We start from the raw sequence: 24,241 nt of genomic DNA on the forward strand, positions 1-24,241 counted from the left end.
CTTGAACCCTTTAATAACTAAAAACTATAAAAATAGAGAGAAAATGCAGTTGAGAATCAAAATGAGGTGATATATTGTAACCTCTAAGTCGTACGAGTTATTTTAGGTGACAAATTAGGGATATGCTCAGTGATTTGCAATTATTTTTGAATCTGAAATTGATAGAGACCGATAGAAAAAGGTTTTAGAGGAGAGAGAGTATGAGAGAAAAGGGTTCTAGATGAGAGAGAGTGATTTTGTGACATGTATCTGGAAGGTGAAGGGACTAATTAAAAATAAGAGATTTTGGTAAAAAATTTAAATGGTTGGGACTTTTAGCAAATATGATAATTAATGGTATGTAGTTTAGTAATTTTTCCAACTTTTAACCCTGTGAAGACTCCTAATTCTTCCTTATTTGATAGACTTCTAATTCTTCCTTAGATGAATCAAGTAAAATACCCTAACTGCCTTGCAATTATCAAATTTAATTAGAACCGCATTCATACCCATCTTCTACATGAATTAGTTTTTATTCCTTATAATTTTGATGTAGTAATTAAATTATGTTACTAACATTTCAATTGAATAGTCATAATTCTCTTCCATCAGAGAAACAAGTATTCACTTTGTTGGCCGATAGCAATTTGAGTGATGAATTTACTATACGAAGAATGTTGGATGCACCATATATATACTTCATGTGGCTGTAATTCACCAGTATTATTATGTTACTAAATATTATTGTAAGTGATACTTTTGAAGACCTTTATTTATTATGAACATTTACTTATATTCTAAGTTCTATGACATCTGTTGGTATGTTTTGATATTTGGTTCGATGGATATTATTCTTAATTTTTTCAATGTGTTTTTAATTTTCATGTACTTTTTATTTTGTGATTAATTCGGATTATTAACTTGAAAAACTTAAGAATGCCAAGATAAAGAAATTACTTTTAGGGTGAACATGTATTTGACCAATTGAAACTCTACTTCTATTTTATTATTTTTCATAATAGAAGCTACTATAGGTTTGAATCTTAAATTACATTTGAAAATTAAATTTCAGTCCTTTAAGATTTATGAGTGTTAAAACTCTTTTATCTTCAATTTAGTTCTAATGTTATTGCATTTCCGTAGTATTTTTTGCTTTTAGAAATTTATGATTCTTTTTTATACAAACACATGGCACGTAATTCTTTAAAATATCGACATGCTTAGCTAGGTCAAACCAACTTTATTGCATTACATTTGAAACTTTCTTACATGAGAAAGCAAATATTATGCATAAATATCATTCTTAATGTGAGAAATACCTTCTAACATGTCACTCATTAATAGCCAATATCATCTAAGGCTAATGCTGTTACAAACATATTTAGATGTGGAAGAGCAACAATCATGCAACATATTTAGATGGGAAAGAGCAACAATTATTTCAGGGTAGAGTGGTAGAGCAACATATTTATATGTGGTAGAGTTCATGTCTTTCAGGGTAGAGTGGTAGAGCAACATATTTATATGTGGTAGAGTTCATGTCTTGGATGGGTGTCGGGGTCGGTGCCAAGTCGATTATCGGTGTGGGTTTTAGGTCATAAATTATTTTTCTAAAAAGTATTTTCTACTCTCTAGCCATAAATAAAGACATTTTTTCAAAAAATATTTTTCATTCATCAATCAAAAATATTTTTCACTCACAAACCAAACATGAGAAAATAAGTTAGAAACTAAATTATTTTTCATGGAAAACATTTTCTTTCATACCAAACGCACCCATGTGTCTACATTTTATGTAACGACCTTATTTTGTGACTTTTGTTGATTTTCCTATTTAACCCTCAACTTTTATAAATAATGTATAACTTGTGGGAATGAGTGCCATGATTTTCATATTAATGGGGGGGGGGAAATATTTTGTTGTTAAAAATAATATATTTTTTAAAAAAAGAAATAAAAAATAATATTAATTATATATATATATATATATATAATCTGATGGCATTAAGCCATCAGATGTAAATGAGAAAACGAGAAAGCGAACACAGAAACTAGAAAAAAAATACGGAGTAAGAAAGAAAAGAAAGGGGAAAAGAAAAATAAAGGAGAAGAGAAAAATAGGGATTTTCATTCCAAAGCGTCAAGGTAATTACTCTCATTCTTTCCATTAAATTTTTATATGATTATGAACATATTTTTAGGGTATATTGGTGGAGAAATAACGCTGAAATAGAAAATATGACCCTACAGTTCTTCACATAAAAACTTGATTTGGGGGTCGAATAACGATCCGTTTTAGCTGAAATTTGACATGCCAGTTTATTTTATCATGAGTGAACATAATTGGAAAGAAAATTTCAGATTTGACTTCAATGCCTTGGAATGACTTTTTGACCCAATTTTTTATCCGAAAATAAATATAGCAATATGGGTGTCATTGGATTCGTATTCTTATGAAGATTATGTATTTGAATAGATTTTGATCGTTTGGGAGCGTTACGAAAGGCTCAAGTTTTAAAGTAATTATTCAATTTAATTGAGGCAAGTGAATTTCTAAACCTCAGTTTAAGCTTGTAGATGCTTGTATTTCTGTATTATGTGTACTGGAGAGTAATGAGAATTGGACTGGGTTATTGACTGTATGATTGGCCTTAAAAATGATGATCTAATAACATGTATTGGTGGAATTGATATATTGTGGTTATGAGTTTATTTTGGAAATATGAAATTACCATATTGATGTGAGATAGAAAAAATTATTGTTGTTGTCATGTTATTATCGTGAACCATATGAACATAAATTAATTGCATTGGTTCTGACATACTGTGCTGTGACTGGAAATGATATGAGACAAAGGGGTCGGGCCACACGCTCCGTGGCATGTATTATAAAACAAAGGGGTCGGGCCACAAGCTCCGTGACAGGATATGTATATTGAGGGGACGGGACACATGCTCCGTGGCAGGTAACATGGACAGAAATGTTCCTCATGGGTTTCAGACTGTAATTCAGCGGATGTGTACCGATAGGACAGACATGCATCATCTCATTGCATTGCATCGCATTTTGTTGATATTTGTGAATTCGTGTTTACCACTTTTTGCTCTGTATATGTTGAACTTGACTTAATATGATTCACTTGATGAGACTATTGATGAGTATTCATGGACTGTACTATTATTATTGCGTAGAGTGTGAAGTTGGACTGATTTTATGAAGGTTGTAGTTAAGGAGGTTCGATTGGGATGACAGGAGTACTTGTATCTATTGAGCTTTGCTTAGTTTTAGTTATCCATTTGCTGAATACCGTGTTGTTTGGTACTCACCCCTTGCTTCTACACTTGTGTAGGTTGTGATTCCGGACCTTCTTAATCCTCTCGCATTTTATACCACATCCGAGGCTATCATCTCGAGTGTTGAGGTAGCTATTACATCCATCTAGCAGAAACCTCTTACTCCTTTAATATGTTTTAGTCCTATTCTAGAGACAAAAATATTGTGACTATATTTTCTTTCATACTTCGGTAATGTATTAGTGGCTTGTACACATGACAACCAATTTTGGGAGAGTTTGATTTTTTTATGTGTTTTTGATTAAGTTAAATTTTAATTTATTTTGTTTTCTTCCGCATCTATTTTCCATTGGGTATTAGGCTGACTTGTCTCGGTGGGTTGAGATGAGTGCCATCACACCCAGATTTGGATCGTGACATTTTAATAATTTTTTATGGAAAATTCTTTAAATCATGATATCCCTCAATGTCATAGAGGATTTGGAGAAAGGATAACAAAAATTTGATACATAAGCAGATGATATAAATTGTTACGGTCATTTATCAAGTAAACCTTGTGGCTTATATGTGAAATTGAGATATTGAATGTTAGATTTTGGTGCTGCTTAGCACACTTGTGTTAACTAAAATCATTTTGTGTTCTACATCCAAATTAAAGAAGAAGAAAAATTTATATATGTTGGTGATTCTAGAACTACATAAATTTTTAGAATAAAAAAGTTCTTCTTATTAAACTCACATGTAAAAATATTGACAATAAATGAGATGATATTTTTATTAATATCAAAGTACCAAACACTTACCTCCTCTTCTCTCCTTCATTCAAGAGAAAACCAAACGAACCATTCTCCCTTCCCTTCCCTCAACTATGGGTGTTAAGTGGGGTAGGTCGGGTCAGATCAACCCACTTTTTTTTGGATCGCCGGTTATAGGGCCGGGCCGGGTCTTACTCAGTAACCTTACTCGACCGGTCTGTATATACTTACATTATACTATATATACATACTATGTATATCAAGTATACTAACATTATACTATCTATTATAATGATATACTTACATTATATTTACTTATAATATATAGCTAATATAATCACAATATACTATCTATTATAATAATATACTTACATTATATATTATATATACTTACAATGTATATCTAATATACTCATAATATACTATCTATTATAATAATGTACTCACTATATACTCACAATATACTATCTATTAGTATGTATATACTTACATTATGCTATATATACATCTATGTATATCAAGTATACTAACATTATACTATCTATTATAATAATATACTTACATTATATATACTTACAATGTATATCTAATATACTCACAAAATACTATCTATTACTTACATTATATATTATATATACTTACAATGTATATCTAATATACTCACAAAATATTATCTATTACTTACATTATATATTATATATACTTACAATGTATATCTAATATACTCACAATATACTATCTATTATAATAATATTCTTACATTATATTATATATATTTACAATGTATATCTAATATATTCATAATATACTATCTATTACTTACATTATATATTATATATACTTACAATGTATAGCAAATATACTCATCATATAATATTTATTATAATAATATTTTTTCAAATATTGAAATCTTGTAGTGACTACAAATTTAATTTCCTTAGATGATTATGTAAAGTAAAAATAATTATTTAATTGAATCATACAAAATTTGTAGGGAAACAATTTAGCTTTATTAATATTTTGATAAAATTCAAAACATACAAGTTACAAACTTATAATTAGTTGTATATAATAAATTATAACTTCTATATATTTCTAATCATTTTCTCCAATTAATCTGTAGAGACATTAACAGGAATTGACTCATAATTTTCAAAATTAACTAATCTGTAATTTGGACTAGCTTGTGCCGAAGTATCTCCAATTGACATTATTTCTTCAAGTTCTTCGACTTCTTCCGTATCTTCTACTCTTCCTTTATTCCTACATTCTGATCTAATCCAATCTCTAAGGCACACTAAAACATTCATGACATTACTCCCCAAAGAGTGTCAATTATCTCCGATCTGCTGCCTTCCTTGGCTAAATGCGCTCTCCGATGCAACAGTTGACATTAAAATATTTAGCACATCCCTAGCTATAGTTGATAATACTGAATATTATTTTTGATTATTCTTCCACCATTCCAGTGTAGTGACACTATTTTCATCAAAGGTCTCTGCAGTTTGTCTCAAATAATAATTAAGCTCTTCCTGACTTATGCTCCATTGTGATATAGGTTGTATTCTATTCCAATTACATAAATTAAAAAAATCATGGGCAGGCATACCACGTGCCTGCCTTTTAAAAGATGATGGCTCGTCAGAAGGACGAGATAGAGGAATAGTATGACTAGGGGTAGCATTATCAAATAAATCGATATAATGGTTATATAATGTTTGAATATAATCATTTGTATCACTCATCGCCTTAAACATACTAGGATCTTCATCTTTTCCAATTTCTATAGAAGTATATTTAAGGCCAACACATTTAGACATAGTATTAAATTTTATATACGGATTTAACATACCACCAATTAAATAAATACGAGGAATAGAAAAAAAATATTTTAAAATTTTTTCTATCATTTCAGCAACAACATCTTTGTAATCAACTTTCTTTTTATATTCCATAAGCAATACAGAAATTTCGACTAAATAAGCTAAGATATTAGAAACAGTAAGGTAATAAGCACCTAAAAATTCAAGAGTAGCCAAATAATTTTTTTCTAAAAACACAACAACATCATTAATTTTAGTCCAATCAGATTCTTCCAACATAACTTCGGAAGATTTATATGCATATTAATTAAAAGTAGTAGTTATTGGGCTAGCTTATCTGTTGTGTACCCCACCTTAACTGGAATGAAATGGGCGGACTTGGTCAGTTTGTCAACAACCACCCATATAGAATCATAACTACCCACGGTGGGAGGCAAACCCACAACGAAGTCCATAACAATTATTTCCCACTTCCAAGTGGGAATAGGCATCCTCTGACTCACACCCCGAGGCCACTGGTGCTCATACTTTACTTATTGGCAGGTCAAACACTTGGATATGAACTCTGCAATATCCTTCTTCATCCCACGCCACCAATAGTGCTAGCTCAGATCATGATACATCTTGGCTGCTCTCGAATGGATAGAATACCTTGAACAATGAGCCTCCTCCAAAATAAGTCTAGTCAAGTCACCCACCTTAGGTATGCAAATTCTTTCGCCAATCCTCAATACACCTTCCAAATCAAGTATCGCCTCCTAAGCTTCATCTCTCAGTACCTTGTCTCAAATTATACACCACTTCTCATCCTCAAACTGCCTCTTTCGAATCTGCTCAACTCAGGAAAAACATGCCTCCACAAAGTCAAGAACACCACCATCCTCTAAACTCTGCAATCGAACAAGGCTATTAGCCAGCCTCTGAACATCTCTAGCTAATGGTCGCTCCTCAACTAGAATCGCCGCAAGACTTTCCATACTAGAGGACTTCCTACTCAAGGCATCCGCTACCACATTGGCCTTTCCTGGGTGATACAAGATAGTCATGTCGTAGTCCTTCAACAACTTAAGCTATCTGCATTGCCTCAAGTTTAGATCTCTCTGACTGAATATATAATGAAGACTCTTATGATCGGTGAAAACTTTGTAATGCACACCATATAAGTAATGACGCCACAACTTAAGTGCGAAAACCACAACTGCTAACTCCAAATCATGAGTAGGATAGTTTTTCTCATGGGCCTTCAACTGTCTCAAAGCATAGTCAATCACTTTCCCATTTTGCATCAACATACTGCCTACACAAATACTGAAAGCATCATAATACACAGTAAAGCCCACACCCTCCTTGAGTAGCGTCAAAATAGGAGCCAAATTCAATAAAGTCTTGAGCTTTTGGAACTCGCCTCACACTCATCGGGCCAATGAAAATCTAAGGTCTTATGACTCAATCTAGTCAATAGATCTACAATAGTGGAGAAGCCCTACACAAACTATCTGTAGTAATTGGCTAACCCCACAAAACTACGAATCTCAATAGGAGAAGTATGCCTTGTCCAAACTCTAACTGCCTTAATCTTAGCCGGATCCACTCTAATCCCCTCTTTGAACACCACGTGTCCTAAGAATGTCACCGATTCGAGCCAAAACTCACACTTGGAGAACTTTACATACAACTTCTCTTCCCTCAATTTTTGAAGTACCAACCTCAAATAGCGGACATGATCTACCTCAGTCTTGAAATACACCAAGATGTCATCAATGAATACTATCACAAAGGAATCCAAGTGCGGGCGAAACACCTCATTCATCAACTCCATAAATACTGCAGGGGTGTTATATCATATGCCCTAATCTTAGGGATATCATATGCCCTAATCTTCAATTGATGATAGTTGGACCTCAAATTAATCTTAGAGAACAATGCTTCTCCCTGAAGCTGATCAAATAAGTCATCAATGCAAGAAAGAGGATACTTATTCTTGACAGTTACTTTGTTCAACTGCCTATAATCGATACACATCCTCATAGACCTATCTTTATTCTTTATCAATAGAACCAGTGCACCCTAATGCGATATACTAGGGCAAATGAACCCCCTGCTTAACAAATCCTGTAATTGCTCTTTCAACTCTTTCAACTCTGTCGGAGCTATATGATATGGACCAATAAAAATGGGCTTAGTGCCCAGTTACATATCAATAACAAAATCAATATCTCTATCTGGAGGGACTCCTGGAAGGTCATTAGGGAATACATCCACAAACTCCTAAACTATGGTGTCCAGGATAAAGGCTAAATAAGACAAACACCCTCGATCAACCAACCTCTGAGCTCGAATGAAGAAAATAACTTTGCTAGGGTAAGACCCACTGGTACCTTTCCACTTAATCCTCGGGCATGATAAGAAGAGCCTGCTCATACCCAATATAATATCAAAATCTACCATCCCCAAGATAATCATGTCTACTCAAGTATCGTACCCAACAAAGAAACAAAACATGATCGATACAGAAGATCCACCACTAAGGGTTCACCCACATGTGTGTAAACATGTATAGGCACAGGCATATGATCACATATCAAGTCAAACCGAGAAGCAAAATAAGTAGACACATAAGAGAAGGTAGACCCTATATCAAATAATACTAATGTAGGTCGATGACAGATAGGGACGATACTTGTGATGATAGCATATGAAGCCTCAACCTCGGATCTCCCTAGAGAAGAATAACACTGGGCACCTTTACCACCTCCACTCTGAATAACCCCTCTACCTGCACGCTGAATAATAACACTACTACTAGAAGCTCTACCACTTCTTCCTGTCTGATCTTCTCCTCGACCCATAGCCGGAGGCGCCATATCTCTATTTGGAGCAACTAAATAGTATAGTAGGGTCCTAAATAGGTCTGGAAGGGGAATTTTCATACCATATAGCCTACATCTTCGTACCCAAAATAAGATCTCGGTGTGAAGGATTGCTGATGTGTACCAGATGAATCACTATGGCCACCTAGGCTAGAACTATGAGAACCATGGGATATCTGCCCACTATCAGCTATTGGTATGGATACATGCATGGGCCTATGACGCTGGGAAGAACCACCACCTCTATATGAACCCCTGCCTCCAGATGAGGAACTAGAAAATTGACCAAAATTATGGGCCCTCTTGGCCCCCCAAACTCCTCTCGAACCATCAATTCTGCCTCCTTAGCGGTGCTCACATTGGAATGGAAGGAGTCCTTTTATGGGTCGATCTGAACATATAAGATCGAATAGAGAAATTTAACCCTTTCACAAATCTGCAGACCCTCTCCGCTTTATCTGGCATCAATGCCGTAGTATGCCTCAATAGCTAATAAAATTGTCCCTTATACTCGGCAACAGACATACCACCCTGAATCAAGCTCTCAAATCTCAACCTACTCTCCTCGTATATGCTCCACGGGATGAAGTAATCCTCGAATGCCCTAGCAAAATCACCCCACTCGACTAGAGGTGATCTAACTAGTCTGGACCTCATAAATGTCCTCCTCCACTCTTTGTCCAACTCATACAGCTGAAGTGCAACAAATCAAACACCTCGTCCATCAACCATACTCACAGCTTCCAACATCTTATGACACTATGTCAAGAACTCGTGAGCATTCTAGCTCCTACCACCCTGAAAATGGGGTGCTTTCATCTTCTGAAACCTCTTATAGCACTGTTGATCTGCAATAGTCATGACCATATTTGGGGCAACCTACGCACCGATAGATGGTGCTGGAACTAATGGAGGTTGACCCACCTGATCACGAATAATTGGACCCTGATGCTGACCTAGGGGTTGTGTCCCTATTCTTGCCTGTGAACCCTATGGCGTGCTTGCTGCACCCTTAGAAAGGCCCTTTAGTACCCCCAACACTCTCATCAAATTATCTTGAAGCGAAGGAGCAACATGCTCAGGAGGGACCTAGTTCTCTCTAACCTCCAACTGTGGCTCTAGAGAAGCCTCTCTAGCACGACCTCTTGATGGTGCCTCTCCTCAGGCATGACCTCTAGCTCTGGATCTACCTCTACCCCTAGTTGGGGCCTCAACAACAGTCTCGGGAGATGACTCCCCTCTACCACCAGTAATAGTAGCTCTAGTCTTTGCCATCTATCAACAGAACAAGCACCAACTCAGTACTAGCAAATTCACAAGGCATGATAAGAAAGAATAAATAAAAGATAGTTTCCTAATAGTTTTCATATCCTCTCAAGGAGAAGTACATACCTCTTCGTACTGATCCTCGAGACTCTACTTAGACTTGGCTTGTGCATACATAAGACCTATGAACCTGGGGCTCTAATACCATTTTGTCATGATCCAAAATCGGGTGTGATGGCCCTTGTCCTATCACACCAGGACAAGTTAGCCTAAATCCAACAAGTACAAGAAATACTGCAAAAATACTACATATATCAAATATACCAAAAGTGGAAGTCTTAAATAAAGTAGAATAACCCCAACATCTGGTTGTCATGTGTACAAGTCACTAATAAATGTGAAATAAAAGATAATCCAAGTCTCAAATGTCTTAGGATCTCAAATAGAATAAAGCATAACATAAAAAGGGACAAGGAAGATCGACTGGTGTCAATCAACTACCTCTCTAAGTCACCTCAAAACCTTGGAGGATAATAGATATCTCAAACTCAGTGTCCGAGCTCAGAACCTACACAAGTGTAAAACCAAGGAGTTAGTACAAACAAACACGGTACCCAGCAAGTCAACTAATAAAACTAAGAAAATCTAAAGAATACAAGAACTCCTTTCCTCCTAACCGAACCTCCATTACTACAATTTGAACAGAAAATCAGCCCAACCTAGAATTCATAATACACAGTTTAGATATGTTCCACAATCACAGTTAAGTCATCACAAGAGAGAAATCACAAGTATCACACGAATCAACCACAAGAGGTAATACACCACAAATAAGTATGCATGAATGCTCATTCACAATCAATAATCAACTATCAGTCACATTTGTCGGTAATGACCTCGGCATCACTCTCGCCGGAAATGACCTCATTATCACACTCTCGCCAGAAAATCCCTTAGCATCACACTCTCACCAGAGAAGACCTCAAAATTACACTCTCATCGAAAATGATCTCGGCATCACACTCACGCCGAAAATGAAATCGGCATAACACTCTCGCCGGTAATGACCTCGACATCACACTCTCACCGAAAAAGACTTCAACATCACACTCTTGCCGAAAAAGACCTCGACATCACACTCTCTATCTTATCACAGTGTCCAAGAATAAAAATGTAATTTAAAATATTCACACAATAATGAGGAAACAACAAGCTCCAGTAATTCACAATGACAATGAGACTATCAAGGCATATCATAAGATTCACATCAATGTTAATATCAAGAATTTCACACTTTTCAATCACGATCATAGCAACACATTATATTTTTATTAACCTCGTGTTCACTTATTAAGATCAACTCATATGAATACATAACCCATCACCTCATTCCCATTACTCCCCAACGCATACAAGAAAAGAAATTCAAGGATTCTAAAGATTTACGGAGTTTTAGAAATTCACTTGCCTCAAATAATCAAACAATCACTACGGGACTTGAGCCTTCCTTTTTTGTTGAGCTTCCAAATCAATGTTATATAATTAAATAAATAATCACAATAATATTTCGAAACTAACCACACCCATAGTACTATAATCAAGTTCTTAATCTTGATGTTAATTAGCATATCAAGTCTCATATTCCTAAATTTTAGGCCAAGGATTAAGTCTCAATTTCCCCAATTAACATAACTCTAATGGTATTCGTATAATACAATACATCTAATATTTAATTACCTATCTCAATATATTAAAATTTGAATTAAAAATTTGATAAATTGCAAGAATTTCTCTTAACTGTAACTACGTGCCCAATCACTTTTCACCATGAAAACAACATTCAACAATTTTATTCAATATGTAATAATTTATAATTCTAGTGATTAATTTATCAAGTGACACTGTCATCATTATCCAATGATGATCCTAAATTATTTTGTTTCCACCCAAAGTACCAATACCCTCCGCCGCACTAAGAACTCCACATCTCAATATTTCAATTCTATTTTCCTTTTGTTTCTTTTTGCCAACACTCTAATGATAAAGTAATAGAATGTCAATCTATTCATATTCATGAATACAGGATTGGGTGAGGTTATAATTTACCTAAAGATTTTCTTGTTTGTTTCAGTCGATGTCGTACTCTTCATCTTAGGGTAGTAGTAGTTTGTGGTATGACTAAAAATTATATTAAATTCTTATTAACTTATTTTAATAAATAAAGTGGTATAGTGTATTAAGGAAATTATAAATTTAGCCCAGCAACTAAATTAGCTATCTAAAGTTATCCTTCAACTAAATAATTGTAGTTACCAAATGGTCCATAATTTCAAATTTAAATTTATGAAAAGGGTCTTTTATGAAAAAAGGAGGCTCGTTATCGAAATGACCTAACGGGTCATTTCATTCACACTTCTCATACTCCGACACAAAGGAAGAAGCATCACTTTGTATAAGTGTAAAATTCCTTCATAGATTTAAAGGAAAAGGATCAAAATGTTTTAAAACTATTTGAAATGAACAAAAATGCCATCTGTTTATAGTTTGATCCAACAATGTCCTTACCGTCAATAATTTGGTTCAGAAATACCCTTATTATTGCTTAATGGGTCAAAAAGGCCCCTATTGTTACAAAATGGGTCAAATGCCCTTTTCCGAATAAACATAATTTCTTTTAAGAAAAAACAAATCTTGTACCTTATAAAATTATTACTTTTAAGAAACCCTATTCTGGTTTTCTTTCTTTTTAAACCACTTTCAGTAATAAAAATGTAGAAAATTACTTTATTCTTCATAATATCATTTTATCAATTAAAAGGGAATAATTTTATGTACTCTATATTTTAACGGATAATATATGTCATAAGATCAGAATAAATTCATTATTAATTTTTATACAAATAACGATAAAAAATAATTATAATAAAATATGAAATCTTTTTAATTGATTAATTATTTCTAATTGAAGTAGAATAGACATATGCAAAAAAGATAATATTATTAGGAAAAAAAATGTCTTCAAAAAGAAAATAAATAATATATTTATTTGAAAATGGGCATTTTTGACACATTAAATTACAATAGGAGCATTTCTGGACCATAGTATTGACAGCAAGACATTTTTGGACCAAAATATAAACGAAGAACATTTTTGTTTATTTCAAATACTCTAAGGGCATTTTTGACCGTTTTTCCTAGATTTAATACTTATAGAATATGGGTTGGTTATGGGCAATTAGTGATAGATCATGACAGTAATGGTTACATGAGTTCCACCAAGTATAATTCATGACCACTTTCTGGCTAATTTATACCTACAAACACAATATACTTAGATATTATAGTCTAACATTAAAATGTCAAATTTCAACAAATTGTATTTGTTTTAAGCACTTTTGATGTTGAATGTCAACATGACATACAAAATCAAAATATAATACTCAATCACATATAAATTCTGGCAAGTACCACTCCTTTTTTTTTTAATAATGTAAGCAAAAAAAAAGTCGACGTAAATAAAATACTAGTAAACTAATAAATAAATAAATAAAAAGATAATAGACCCCTCTCCTAGGATGGTAGCTTTTATTCCTTATTTGTGCATGCTTTGCTTGTTAAATATGAAATTCTTCTACTTCTACAGTCAAATAAGAGGCGTAAATCCCTATCCATTTTTTTTGTGTTTTTCTTTCAAAAATCAACTAAGGCAATTTTGATTGAATGTGAAATTCCGCTGTTGGTTTAGGTTGAACAAAATGCATTAATTCACGCTTATAGTTAAAACCTTGAATTAGATGAAACAATATCTTCAATATAGCAGTTAAATAAAACACAAAATATAAATGATCATTTCTATCGAACATTAAGTTAAAAGCAACAACACATAAAGAGGTCAGAGACGGTATATACTTAACGGTGTTTCACATTTTAGGTATATGATTTATCTCAATATGATGAGATCTTTAGTGAGTTGACATTCTTGCGGTTGAATTATTATACGTGCAGTAAAACAATGTGACTGTCAAATTTGTATGTAATGTAGATAAATAGTACATATTGGGATAAACATATTATCTTTTAAAATGTAAATAAAGATACCAAATAAGATGACCCTCAAATTCTTCAATCTTCAGTTGTGTCACATGAATAATTCTTGAATTGTGCAATACTTGTGTGAGAAAATATTTTTTTCTTAGAAATGGGGTTTGTCTTCTCGATAAAAAAGAGACCCTTTAAATAGACAAACAATATAGGGTTCTAAAATTATTTTTCAATCATAGCGATTTTCCAACCGCAAACGTTTTAAAAACGTAATTGTTTCCAAACATATCCGTTTCTAAAACATATCAGGTCTTCTTTCCAAAAAAGAAAATCCTAATTTCATTAAATTCTACTTATTCATGCACAATAGGGACCATATAATTAATTAAAGAGACTATCTATTATAACACTAATTTATTTCTTGATCAATTATTCTTATCATGATAGATCATAAATTATTCCTCTAAAATATTGTAATTGCATTCAGTTCAATTGCATTTTTTGTTAAATATTATTTAACTGCTCATGTTAAGATTCAGATAATAATCAAGCAAATTAAATTATTGATAATTTAATTTATTCACTAGTTTTTAAAAACTTTTACTTAACTTATTTTATGTGCTATATATAAAATTCACACGCAAGATTTACCATGAAAACTTATAAGCTTTTATAAGATGTATCATCAGTCTCTAGATCGACTCGTGAATTCTATCAACTAACTTTTACTTCACCAATGTATATTATTATCATCGAATTCTTCAGGTATATTGACCCATAAAAGAATATCACATCTTAATAAATTAAAATAAAAAATAATATACACAACTAATAATAATTATATCAAATTAAGAGAATAAGTATATTTAATGAACTAGTGAATTTATTTTATTTAGTCGGTATAAAAGACTTGTCTCTACCTGGTCTATTCAATGCATACAAAATGCACTAGTACAAAAATAAATTATATTGCTCTCATAGTCAAAAATAAATTATATTTAGTCTTTTTTTATATTCATACCGTGATTTGTTCAACTTATATCTTCGATGGCTTCCTTATGAAAACATCAATTTTTATTTGGGTATACAAACCTGGGCTGGGCCTACCTCCATCCCTAGAGGAGCCTGGAGAGTAATGGCCCGCAATAAAGACCCCTTTCTCATTTTTATTTCACTCACCGGGCTGACCGATTTTCCTTTGAATCGTTACAACGCTCGTTGAACTTCCCTCCAGATATGTCTGAGGTGGGCGGGAATTGGATGTTGCTTCAATCATATATAAACGAATCTAATTAGTACATAACAAACTTACTATACATCTAATCAAATTGTGATAAATCTATGTATAAATCAATTATCTTTATGATTATTGTGTTTACTTCAACGTTTGGTAAAAATGTTTTATTAGAGATTATTTCACATAATTCATGTTTCTTATAAGTGAAAAGACATGCATTTTGTACACTTTAGACCTACGTCATGTTGGCATAATCAACATCAAAGGCATTTAAAATTTATATTTTGGTCAAGATGAGGTGTCTAGTTCATAACCCAAGTTAAAAGGCTAGCACATATAAAATCATACAAGTACAAATATCAATCGATTTGTGTAATAAAATTTTACTTAATGAGCATAAATAAAATTGACAATATAACTTCAAACAACAACATATTTATTGATTTTTATTGTTCCCAATGCACATTATAGGCATATATTTCTCTTTTTTGGTGTTGGTTAGCTTGAGCTTTGATACACTTGTGAAGACAACATCCCATTCTTATTTTTTGATTTCAGGAATCATGATGCCATTGATAGAAGGTTCCCAAGTACCTGCAGAACTATCTATCTGAGTCCAGCACACACTCTCCGGTAGATTTGCAGAATCAAAGTAAAAAGGAGTACTAACTTTATTCGTTTTTGAGTTGCTTTTCTTCTTTTTTCTTTTAGGGGTCTCAGCTGGTATGGCATCAGTACTGCTTCTCTCAGTGCTTTCCTTCTTGCGCTTACCACCTGTTTTCAAAAAATAAATCAACTCATATTTTGATAGGAATTAATCTCTAGAGATCCGTTCATAATAGTATTTATCAATCATTCCAGCAGCGGCGACCAGTTCTGTTACACCTCAAAATTTCTACGCTAAGATTCAAACCATTCTTCGTATGCGTATAGGCTTAAACTCGAAGACTTCAAATTGTATATATGATCTAGGATGAATTCATAAGTATTTAAAGTATATTAGATATGATTTAGGGTCATAAGGGATCCCTAAAACCAAGCCAAGTCCAAAGAATTTCTATCGGCTAAGTTTCCAAATGAGTTCGTACAAGGATCAACTTTAAACGAACATATCTCTTAGATTATAATGAATTGGTGACCCATGATCTATAAAATTAAAGGTCTTGGAGTCTTATTTCCAACTCCACCAGAATTGAATATTTTAGATTTTGGAATAGAAAGTTATGATCGTTTTACTGAAGCATGTCCGAACAGGACAATTCGGCGAGCTCACTTGCCAATTTGGCGAAAACCAAAAGGTTCAGCGACAAGCCAATTTAGCTCGCCGAATAGATCTGAAATCCTCCATAAACTATTATTTTAAGTGAGCTAAAACACCCTTTGGCGACTCGTCGAATGCTTTGATGAGGAGACCTCCAGCTCACAGAATTTGCCAACGAAATTTATTAAAAGGTGATTTTTCTCAATATTTCAACCTAATAATATTCTTATATGTAGAGATACTCTCAAAATCCCAAATTCTCCTTCTCCCAAATATCAAGAACTTCAAGAAAGGAATTTCTCCAATATTGAGAGATCTAAAGACTCCAAGTTCAAGATATCTTTCACAAACCCATAGATTAGTTTCTCAACTTCAAGCTACATGGTTCCAAACCCAACACTTTTATCTAATAACTCCTAAGTTTTAGGTATGTAAAACTGATCATAACATGGATTGAATTCACCCATGTGCCCTACATCTTCTTTGAGTTGAATGTGCATATGAATTGAGTTTTCTTGGTCGATCTATGTCCTAATGAGTTATTACATCTACTAATTTGATTTTGTTATGTTGATGTTGGTGAGTTGAGTAATTGATAAATGCTTCATGTCTTGATCCCCACGAACCCGAGTTGATTCCTATATTACAATATCCTTATACTATGATTGGGTCTTAGAGTTGATTGGTATGAGATGTTATATATATTTTTGTTATAAGCTTAAATATTTTGAGTCTCCTTAATTGTTGATTTGGAGTTTTGATGAGTCATGATTTAGCTCCAAAAGATTAGTTGAATGGATGGAGAAATGATTGTTTAAGATTAAATTTGTCATAAATGCATATATAAACCACTCTTCAAAAATGTGATTGGGATTGATTAGATAGTATGATCAATCAAGAGATTTGATTGTGATAGAATTAATGAATTGATAAGGGTCCAAATGAGACTTGTCGAAATGACTAGATTGAACTGATTGGATATATTTTTATGAGCATTGAGTCTTGCGAGGAGTATCGAGTAACGAATTGGGTAAGAGTAAGTAATAACTGGAATCCATTAACTATGTCGCCAAATGTAGGAGAGGATTAAACCGTTAAAGTCAGATGTTTTCCAAATTATTATCCTAACATGATAGGACTTGATTGGTTATGGATCCATGATTGTTGATTCATTCCTACCCTAATAAGGTATGAATAGATGTGGAAACAACATCGGCTTGTTGTACTATCACTGGCTCATAAGTGATAGTTTTCGGATAAGAAAAACTCCCATATAGGTCTTGATAGTACTCTGAGTCAGATTTAGAATTGATTGGATTGGATTGTATATTATTGATCTTGTCTAAATCATATTCTTGTGTAGACTTAGGACATCTTGATTGAGTTGTTTCTTCTTCTGAGTTAGGATTCTGAGTTGATTTGATTCTACCCTAATGCATGTTTCATTCTGCTATTTTACATACTCGTACATCACACATACTGAGTTCATTAATAGGAGCACCGTTGAGGATCTATTTGCTTTCAACTAGTTGATGAGTCCTCCCTGTTTTCGGAGGATACCACAGTTATTTTTTTAGTTTTGAGTTAGCTTTTCTTTATTTGATTTATGGTAGACATGAACCTTTCATTGGCATATCTTAGATTGCTGATAGAGGCTTCATGGACTAGAATGTTTATGATATTGATTTGTTTCGTTTTTTCTAGTTTTATTCTTACTAGTTGTTGATTGGATACATGGTTGGCCTTTTGCCTTTTTTATGAATAGTATTCTTATGAGTTGAGTCTTTCGCTGATAGAATAAGATTTAATGAATGTGTGATTGGAACAAGTTGTTTACTTGGGGACTAATAATGGTCTTCGAGTACCGACAACATCTAGGGTATCCTCTCGGGGCGTGACAAACTTGGTATCAAAGTATAGAGTTCAAAACTCTTAGGGAGTGTATGAAGTCGTGTCTAGTAGAGTCTTACTTATGGGTGTATGTGCACCATACTTATAATCAGGAGGCTATAGGACATTAGGAATTGTTTCACTTCTTCCTACTCTAAGATCGTGTGAAAGAGTTTAACACTAAGAGTTTATTCCTAATTCATGCATTATGCATTTACAGATAATGCATTCAAAATATACCACAAATTAGAGGAACGCTATCTGTATAGAAGTTCCACAGTCAAATATTCCCCTATCGAGGACTAGGAGCCGACCTACAAGATATAATGAGGCACCTCAAGTGCCTACTACTCAGCCTATGCCAACTTTAGAGGCAGATTTCCGAGGAACGATTGCTATGCTCACTCAGTATGTGGCTACCCACAAGGGTAGCCATATTTCACCAACTCCTAGCTCTAGTTATCAAGAGTCGTCTGCTGCCACAAGGATTAGAGGCTTTCTAAGAACTAATATGCTAGTCTTCATGGGTTCTAAGGTTGATGAGGACCCCCAAAATTTTATTAATGAGATGTGAAAGATCCTAAAAGCGATGTATGCTACAAAGATCGAAGGGGTTGAGTTGGTGTCTTATCAACTTAAGGATATGGCAAATATCTAGTATAACTAATGGGAAGAAAGTAGAGGTTATGATACGGAGCCTTCCATTCGGAATGAGTTTGAGAGAGCATTCCTTGATCATTTCTTTCCTAGAGAACTGAGGGAAGCAAAAGTGGAAGAATTTGTGAATTTGAAACATGAGGGTATGACAGTTAAGGTGTATAGTCTAAAGTTCATCCAGCTTTCCAGATATGCTCCAAAGATAATCCCAGATATGAGATCAAAGATGAGGAAATTTATCTCCAGATTGGGAAGATATATGAAGAAGGAGTACAAAGCAACATTGTTGATCTCTGATATGGATATTTCTAAATTAATAGTGTATGCTCAGCAAGTAGGGGATGAAAAGAGGAAAGAAAAGGAGGAGCATTTAAGCAAGAAGGCAAAATTAGCTGGACATAAGAGTGAGCAGAGGCAGAGCAAGAGCAACAAGACGTTCTTTTAGAAGAGGTCTTCCAACTATGCTCTATCTGTGGCAAGTGCACCTGCGTCGTATAACAGGTATGATTAGTAGGGATAGAGTCACCAAAATTTTAGATTCTAGGGTTCTTAATCCTAAGCTAGTGTGGGTCAAGGTTCGAGGGGAAAGCCACCATGCGGCAAGTGCGGTAAGCTCTATTTGGGAGAGTGTAGAGAGGGAAAGGATGGTTGTTATAAATGTGGCCAAGTGGGCCATTTTTAGAGAGAGTATCCGGCATGGGCAACAGAGCCCAGTATTCTACCACCGCACCAATGGCTAGAGGTAATCAGAGGGGCACTACTTTAGATATGAGCGGAGGTATAAAACGTCTGTATGCCATGGGTAGTCGCCAAGATCAGGAAAACTTCCCAGATGTTGTGAAGGGTATGATTTGAGTCTCTACACTTGACTGTTATATTTTAATGGATCTGAGTGCCACACTATCTTTTGTGTCTCCTTATGTGGCTAGTACATTTGATAACATTCCTGAGTATCTTCTAGAACCCTTTAGTGTATCTACTCTTGTTGGTGATTCTGTCTTAGCTGAGAGACTCTATAGGGATTGTACTATGTCAATCTCTCACAGAGATACCCTGGCTAACTTGTTGAGTTGGACATGGTTGATTTTGTTGTGATTCTTGGCATGGACTAGCTATATGCCTATTATTCCTTTGTTGATTGTAGGACTCGGATTGTTAAATTCACATTCCCAAATGAGCCTATCATAGAGTGGAAGGGTAGTCCTGTCGTGCCTAAGGATAAATTTATTTCCTACCTTAGGGCCAGAAAGTTAATCTCGAAAGAGTGTATTTATCGTATCATGCGAGTAAAAGATGATAATGTTGAGTCTCTATCCCTTGATTTGGTTTCGATTGTTAACGAGTTTCCTGAAGTCTTTCCTGAGGATCTGCTCGGAGTCTCTCCTAATAGGGAGATCAACTTTGGGATTGATGTCCTTCCTGATACGCATCCTATATCTATCCTTCCATATAGAATGACTCCTACTGAATTGAAAGAGTTAAAAAACAGTTGAAGGACTTGTTAGATAAATGATTCATTAGTCCAAATGTCTTACCTTGGGGTGCTCCTGTCCTATTCGTGCGAAAGAAAGATGGGTCCCTTAGAATGTGCATTGATTAAAGACAACTGAACAAGGTCACCATAAAGAATAAATATCCTCTCCTTAAAATAGATGATTTGTTTGACCAACTTTAGGGTTCCACTTGTTTCTCAAAGATAGACCTAAGATCAGGTTACCATCAGTTGAAGGTAAGGGAGTGTGATATCCCAAAGACAGCTTTCCAGACCTATTATGGCCATTTTGAGTTCTTGGTCATACCCTTTGGGTTGACTAATGCCCCTGCAGCCTTTATGGATCTTATGAATCGAGTATTTAAGCCGTATCTTGATATGTTCGTGATTATCTTCATTGATGATATTCTGATCTACTCCAATAATGAGAAAGAGCACGCTTATCATCTTAGAGTTGTCCTGCAGACTCTAAAAGACCAGGTATTGTATGCAAAGTTCTCCAAATATGAATTTTGGCTTGCTTTAGTGGCTTTCCTAGGCCACATTATATCTAGAGATAGTATTCAGGTAGATACTTAGAAAATTAAGGCAGTGCAAAATTGGCCCAGACACACATCCCCCAACAAATATAAGAAGCTTCTTAGGTTTTTCTGGGTATTATTGAAGGTTTGTAGAGGGGTTCTTATCCATATCATCACCATTGACCAAGGTGGCCCAAAATAAGGCTAAGTTCCAATGGTTCAATACTTGCGAGAAGAGTTTTCAAAAATTGAAGACCAAGCTGACTACTGTTCCTATTTTGACTTTGCCCAATGGAACAAAGGATTTTATAATCTATTGTGATGCATCTAGAGTTGGTTTGGGTTGTGTGTTGATTCAGAGGAGAAAAGTAATAGCCTATGCTTCAAGAAAGCTTAAGAGTCATGAGAGAAATTACCCATCTTATGACCTTGAGCTGGCAACTGTGGTATTTGCTCTTAAAATTTGGCACCACTACTTGTATGGAGTGCATGTTGATGTGTTCACTGATTATAAGAGTTTGCAGTATGTATTCAGTAAACAAAACTTAACTTGAGCCAGGAGAGATGGCTAGAGTTGCTAAAGGATTATGACATGAGCATTCTCTACCACCCAGGTAAAGCTAATGTTTTTGCAGCTGCTCTTACAAGGTTATCTGTGGGTAGCACTGCCCATATAGAGGAGGGAAGGAAAGAATTGGCTAAAGAGGTACATAGATTAGATAGATTGGGAGTTTAGCTTGAGAAAAATAATGAAGGTGGACTTAATGTTCAGAATGGGTCTGCATCCTCCCTTGTGGAAGAGGTGAAAGAGAAGCAAGACCAAGATCCCATCCTCCTTCAATTAAAGGAAGCTATCCACAAATAAAAGGTGATGGTTTTCTCCAAAGGGGAAGATGGTGTGTTAAGGTATCAGAATAGATTGTGTGTCACGGATGTTGATGATATTTGAGAAAGGATTATGGCCGAAGCGTATGGTTCCATATACTCTATTCATCCTGGTTCTACAAACATGTATCATGACTTGAGGGAAGTCTATTCGTGGAGTGGAATGAAGAAAGATATCACTGAATTTGTTTTCAAGTGCCTGAATTGCCAACAGATTAAAGTTGAACATCAAAGGCCATATGGGTTAGCTCAAAATATAGAGATTCCGAAATGGAAGTGGGAGATGATCAATATGGACTTTATTACAAGTTTGCCGAGGTCTCGAAAGCGGCATGATTTGATTTGGGTGATTGTGGATACAATGACTAAATCAGCCCACTTTTTGGCAATTAAGCTACTAACACTGCATAGAAATATAAGCAGCCCGGTGCACTAAAGCTCCTGCTATGCGCAGGGTTGTGGAAGGGCCTGACCACAAGGGTCTATTGTACACAGCCTTTCCTTGTATTTATTATTCAAAATTGTATATTCTAGAGATTATCACATTGCATGGGGTTCCCTTTTCTATCATCTCAGACAGAGGACTTTAATTCACTTCCCAATTTTGGAGATCTTTTCAGAAAGGTCTAGGTTCAAAGGTTAATCTTAGTACAATCTTTCATCCCCAAAAAGATGGCCAAGCAGAGCGCACCATCCAGACATTGGAGGATATGTTTAGGGCATGTGTACTTGACCTCAAAGGAAATTGGAATGATCATTTACCTCTCATAGAGTTTACATACAATAATAGTTATCCTGCAAGTATTCAAATGGCTCCCTATGAAACTTTGTATGGGAAGAGGTGTAGATCACCAATTAGGTGGTTTGAGGTTGGTGAAGTTGAGTTGATTGGGCCTGATTTTTTTCACCAAGCTATGGGGAAGGTGAAGGTTATTCGAGATAGGCTAAAGATAGCCCAAAGTAACCAAAAATCTTACACAGATGTGAGAAGGAGAGACTTAGAGTTTGAGGTAGATGATTGGGTGTACTTGAAGGTGTCACCCATGAAGGGCGTCATGAGGTTTGGAAAAAAGGGAAAACTTAGTCCTCGATATATTGGTTCTTACCAAATTGTGAGGAGTATTGGGAGTGTCGCGTATGAGTTGGAGTTACCTTATGAGCTAGCCACCATTAATCCAGTGTTTCAGGTCTCGATGCTGATGAAGTGCTTGGGAGATCCTTCATTGGTAGTCTCTATTAATAGTATTGGAGTTAAGGATAGCTTGTCTTATGAAGAGATTTTGGTCTAGATTCTTGATCGTTAGGTTCGAAAATTGAGGACCAAAGATATTGCCTCAGTCAAAGTCTTGTAGAGGAATCAATTTTTTGAGGAAGACACATGGGAAGCTGAGGAAAATATGAAATCCAAATATCCGCATCTATTCGTTCCTATAGATGAGAATGTTAAAGGTAATGTCCATTCTTGAGTTTGAATAGTAAATTATTTTGAACATTTGATTGGTTGAATGATTGATTCTTGATTTTTATTTTTACCTCGAGTCCATCCTTGGTTTACTCATCATTTGAGGATGAATGATCCCAAGGGGGAGATATTGTTACACCTCAAAATTTCTACACTAAGATTTAGACCATTCTTCGTATGTGTGTAGGCTTAAACTCAAAGACTTCAAATTATATATATAATCTAGGATCAATTCATAAGTATTTAAAGTTATTATATGTGATTTAGGGTCATAAAGGATCCCTAAAACCAAGCCAAGTCCAAATAATTTATATCGGCTAAGTTTTTGAATGAGTTCATATAAGGGTCAATTTCAAATAACCATATCTCCTAAAATATAAAGAATTGGGTAGTTCATGACTATCCAATTAAAGGTATTTGAGTCTTCTTTCCAACTCCACCAAGATTTAACTTTTTTGGAGTTTGGAATAGAAAGTTAAGATCGTTTTATTAAAGAATGTCCGGATAGGATAATTCGGCAAGCTCACCTACCAATTTGGCGACTAGTCAAATGGTTCAGCGAAAAGCTGATTTAGCTCACCGAGTGGATCCAAAATCCTCCATAAACTGTTATTTTAGGCAAGCTCAAACACCCTTTGGTGACTCACCGAATGGATCGGTGAGGAGACCTCCAGCTCGCCGAAATTGCCGACAAAATTTATTTAAAGGTAATTTTTCTCAATATTTCAATCTAATAATATTCTTATATGTAAAGATACTTTCAAAATCCCAAATTCTACTTTTCCCAAAGATCAAGAACTTCAATAAA

Source organism: Solanum dulcamara, chromosome 4 (genome assembly GCF_947179165.1).
Source record: "Solanum dulcamara chromosome 4, daSolDulc1.2, whole genome shotgun sequence".
In the NCBI taxonomy this organism is placed as follows: Eukaryota; Viridiplantae; Streptophyta; class Magnoliopsida; order Solanales; family Solanaceae; genus Solanum; species Solanum dulcamara.